The following is a 5,707-nucleotide window of genomic DNA, read 5'->3' as shown; positions in this document are numbered from 1 at the left end:
CATCTTTTTTAGAAACTTCATAAATCTGCTATCCAACAAGATCGATTTCTGCATTTGTAAACATGATTCTTCATCTCGGGTTGCCTTGCATTCCAAGTTTCTTGTTTCAAAGGTTTCAAAGAAGCCATCAGTTACAGACTTTAACTTCAAATTATAAGGTGCAGATGCAAAATCAATTTTGAAATCATAAGTTCTTTTTGAATGTGAAATAGAAGTCGTCCCCGGGTTTTATAGTCGAGAGATAAAAACATAGTCGACTAAATTTTCAAGTATCTTATGAAAACCAACTCTGGTGCAAATTGTTGGAAAACAGGTAGGCTTCTTTAAACACCAAGAGGGGGGTGAATTGGTGATGTTTCAAAAAAAAATATATTCTTTTCGCAATCTTGCAAACAAAGTATAACGCTTTTTAAAGTTTCTTGAAATGCAAGCAATCAGAAAATGTATGCAGCGGAAAAAACATAGTCGACTGCGAAACAGATATAGTCGACTGGAATTAAAGAGTGCAGGGATAAAGAAAATCAAACACTGATTTTTATACTGGTTCGACCAACAATGCCTACATCCAGTGTCCTTCCAACCTAGGAAGCAAATGCACTATAATGGTTGCGGTTTTTACAACAAGGAATTTATAGAAGCCTCACACAATAAAACCAGAATTGCAGCAAGAATCCCCTCTTCTACAATCTGAACCACGTCGAACAATCCTCAACGTGAAACCCCTGTATCACAACAGGTCCAATTCTAGCAGTCTTCACAGGATGCAAAGCCTTTAAGTCGATTAACCAGAAGCACCTTTCTTGTGCAGGTAATGATCAACAAATGTAAGCACACAATGTCTCCTCAATGAATCTCGTTCAAGAAAGATGACCACCGTCTTCTTGAAGAATTCTTGGAGCTAAGAGCAATCTGAAACAAAAATGAAATTGTCAGTTCATCAAAAGTCTCTGAAGAAAATCATGTTCAGTCAATTTATAGATTTCTGTTAATCAGTTAGATGCTTAGTCGAATATGATACTAATTCAGTCAACTATATTATGACAATTATAACATATCAGTCAACTTAGTAGCCTCTGGTCAACAAATAACAGAACACATTCAATACAGTTGACCAAATCTTTAATGTTCAACTAACTTTTAAAAATATAGTTGTTGGAGCGCACAAACATAACAAAATTCTAAATCAAACAATAGATACACTCGAATATGTAAACTACATAGTCGTCTTCAACAATGTAAGACATTTGAAATTCTTTTCTTCTCAAAATATCACTTAGCGTTGATTCTCAAAATCTGTACAAAGATTTTAGCATAGTCGAATCCATTAGTAAGGTTGTCGATTGTACTATAACAGGTTGAGATTCTTGACAACAGAAACTCTATATCAAACTTGTTTTTGATGATGACAACTTAGTGCTTAATAACAGTACATATGTTCCAGTATTACATGTTCTTATTCTGTAAAGTTTGTCATATCTGTTGAACATGTTTTGATTGAATTACATTGTATGTTTCTATACTTGACTGAGTATTATATTTGTGGAACATGCTTGTATAAAATGTGAGATAAAATGTTTTTAATCATTACACATTTCTGAAAGAAAAGATCACAGGCACCTTTTGAACTTATATGTGTTGTGACAAAGTTCTAGTCCAGTCGAATACACTGTTAATGGATTCGACTATGCTAAAATCTTTGTAGAGATTTTGCGAACATGTGCTGTGTGAGATTTTGAGTTGAAAAGAACTTCAAAGTGATTTTTCATGTGTCAGTCGACATTGTGATATGCATATTCGACTGTGTTACTGTTCTTTTTGAAACTTTGTTAAGCCTACAAGCTCCAACGACTATATTTTCAAAAGTTAGTTAAAACTGTATGACCTCGTCAACTGTAATAAATGAGTCTTAATTTTCTTGACTGAGGAGCCTTTATGTTGATTGTATGTTATAATTATTTTAATACAGTCGACTCTATTAGTAGGCTATTCGACTATGAATCAATCTGATGAAACATAAAACTATAAATAGACAGAACATGAATTGTTCTGTGACTTTTGTGATCTGACATTTTCATTTTCCTGTTTCAGATTGGATTCATTAGAAGCTCCAAGAATTCTCCAAGAAGACGGTGGTGATCTTGCTTGAGAGGAACTCAGATGGAGAAGTCATTGTTCTCACTATTTGATCAATATCCGCATAGAGAGATGCTTCTGGATTGATCTTGATAGGCTTGGCATCCTGCGAAAAACTGCTAGTTTTTGACTGAAGGCTTGGGAACCTATGAAGTCTGCTGTGATAGGCTTGGCATCCTGTGAAGAGTGATGGTGACAAGTTGAGGATTGTTTGACGTGGGTGCAAATTGCAGGAGAGGGGATTCTTGCTGCAATTCTGGTTTTGTGTGTGCAGCTATATTTGGTTTTGCGTTAGAGAGGAGATTTATATATTTGCGTGGTACTTCTATAAATTCGTTGTTGGAAAAACTACAACCATTATAGTGCATTTGCTTCCTGGGTTGGCAGGACACTGGATGTAGGCATTGTTGGCCGGACCAGTATAAACACAGTGTTTGAATTTTCTGATCCCTACACTCTTTACTTTCTAGTCGACTATATCCGTTAGGCACTCAACTGCGTTTTTTTGCTGCATTACGTTTTCAATAACTTGCATTTCAAGGAAAGATCAAAAGCTTTGAACTTTTCATACCAAGATTGCGAAAAGATTTTAATTTTAGATTAACACCAATTCAGCCCCCCCCCCCCTCTTGGTGTAAAAAGAAGCCTACCTATTTCATAACAATTGGCACCAGAGCTAGTTTTCATAAGATATTTGAAAATTCAGTCGACTTTATTTTTATTCTATACGATTATAAAACCTGGGGATGGCTTCTGTTTCGCATTCAAAGAAAGCTTAAGATTTTAGAATTGATATTGCATTTGCTCCTTGTAATTTCAAGTTAAAGTCTGTAACTGATGGATTCTTTGAAAACTTTGAAATAGGCAATTTGGAATGCAAGATAACTAGTGATGAAGAATCATGTTCAAAAATGAAGAAGACAATCCTGTTGAGCAGCAAGTTTACAAAGTTCTTGAAAAAGACAAATAATCAAGATCATTCTGTTGATGCCAAGAAAGCCAAGAAGAAAGAAGAACTTATCATGATGGCAAAATCCATAGTAGTCAAACCTGGTCTGGAACAACATTTCAAAAGTCCTATATGGTATCTTGACAGAAGGTGTTCGAGACATATGACTGGATATCCTACAAAATTCTCAGAAATCTCTTATAAAGCCACTAGTCATGTCACGTATGGTGATAACAACAAAGGAAGAATTATCAGTATGGGTAAAATAAAAACTCCTTCATCTTATGAAATTAAAAATGTTTTACTTGTTGAAGGGTTAAAGCACAATTTCCTCAGCATCAGCCAACTATGCGACAAGGGATTGAAGATTACATTTGAACCCAAATACTGTCTTATCAGCAATGGAACACCTAATGAGTTACTGCTTGTGGGAAAAAGGGTGAACAACATCTACTTAATCGACTTTGCAGATAATGCATTCAAATATGTTGTATGTCTTGGAGGTAACTCTTACGGACTAGTTATTGTGGATGACTATTCGAGATATACTTGGACCTTTTTCATTGAAGCTAAAAATGATGCACTTAAAATCTTCAAGCGATTTGGTGCTGCCATTCAGAATGAAATGGCTCTTAGGATCAAGGCTATCTGAAGTGATCATGGAGAAGAATTTCAAAATAAGGATTTTGATGAATATTTGGCCGAAATGGGAATTACTCACAACTTCTCTGCACCCAGAACACCACAGCAAAATGGAGTGGTGGAAAGAAAAAATAGAGCACTTGAAGAATTGGCAAGATCAATGCTAAATGATAGGGATATGCCAAAGTATTTCTTGGCAGACACAGTGAGCACAACTTGTTATGTACTGAATAGGACAATCATCAGGTCTATACTGAAAGTAACACCATATGAATTGCTGAAAGGTAGAAAACCAAATATTTCACACCTGAGAATCTTTGGAAGCAAGTGTTTTGTATTGAATAATGGCAAAGAAAATCTTGGGAAATTTGACTCCAAAGCTGATGAAGCAATCTTTATAGGGTATTCCCTGAACAACAAGGCATATCGGGTATATAATAAGAGAATTATGAATGTGGAGGAGTCAATTCATGTTGCATCTGATGAGTTTATTATGACTCCAAATCATTCTAAACAAGTCAGGAATTCTGCTGAAGAAGATGAGAACACAGAAGATGAAGAAGACCCTGAAGAAGTTACTGAGAAAGAAGATGAGGCAGAGCAAGTCGAATCTCCTAAAGCTAAGTCGATTAAAACGTGGAAAGTACCAAGAAATGCTTCAACTGAGAATGTGATTGGTGAAATGTCAAGTGGAGTATCAACAAGGAGACAACTAAACCAGTATTGCATGAACGTTGCCTTTGTGTCCAAAATTGAACCCAAGAAAGTTGAAGAGGCATTGAGTGATGAAAATTAGATGATTGCAATGCAAGAGGAACCGAATCAATTCACAAGGAACAATGTGTGGGAACTGGTACCAAGAAAACCTGACCAACAAATAATTGGTACAAAATGGGTTTTCCGCAACAAGATAGATGATTCAGGTGAAATTATAAAGAACAAGGCAAGGTTAGTTGCAAAAGGCTACTGTCAAGAATGATGAGATTGTTGACAACACAAACTCTATATCAAACTGGTTTTTGATGATGAGAACACAATGCTTAATAACAGTACATAAGTTCCAAGTTTACATGTTCAGCTGATACACCAAACTAATTTGAACAATGCTTTTGTTGAACATGTTTTGATTGATTTCCAATGTGTGTTCCTATGATTGATTATGTGTTATATGTATGGAACATGCTTGTATTGAAATGTGTGATAAAATGATTTTGATTACTTCTGCACATTTNAATGTGTGTTCCTATGATTGATTATGTGTTATATGTATGGAACATGCTTGTATTGAAATGTGTGATAAAATGATTTTGATTACTTCTGCACATTTTTGAAGAAAAGATCACAAGCACTTTTATGAACTTATATTTGTTGTAACAAAATTCTAGTTCAGTCGAATACACTGGGAATGGATTCGACTATGCTAAAATCTTTGTACAGATTTTGTGAACACGTTCTTGATGAGATTTTAAGTTGAAAAGAATTTCAAAGTATTTTTCAAGTGTCAGTCGAAAGTGTGGAACACCCATTTGACTGTATTGCTGTTATATTTGGAATTTTGTTATGCCTAGTTGTTCCAACGGCTATATTTTTCAAAAGTTAGTTAAGATTGACTCACTGGGTCAACTGTCTTAGATGTGCATTGATTTGGTAGACTGAGGAGCCTTTGTGTTGACTGTCTATTATAACTGTTTTAATATAGTCAACTGTATTAGTAGGCCATTTGACTGAGAATGATAGGAAAACTATAAATAGGACAGAACACGAATTGTTCTAAGACTTTTGTGATCTAACATTTTCATTGTCGTATTTCAAAGATAGTTATCAGTTTTGGAAGCTCCAAGAATTCTCGAAGAGGACGGTGGTGAGCTTTCTTGAGAGAGATTCATATTAAGGAGTCAATTGCGCACACTGTTTGATCAACATCTGCACAAAGAAGGTGCTTTTTATTTTATCCCGAAGGCTTGGAATCCTCTAAAGACTGTT

The sequence above is a fragment of the Vigna radiata genome, chromosome 6 (assembly GCF_000741045.1).
Source record: "Vigna radiata var. radiata cultivar VC1973A chromosome 6, Vradiata_ver6, whole genome shotgun sequence".
Taxonomy (NCBI): domain Eukaryota; kingdom Viridiplantae; phylum Streptophyta; class Magnoliopsida; order Fabales; family Fabaceae; genus Vigna; species Vigna radiata.
This window is presented reverse-complemented; position numbering follows the sequence as displayed.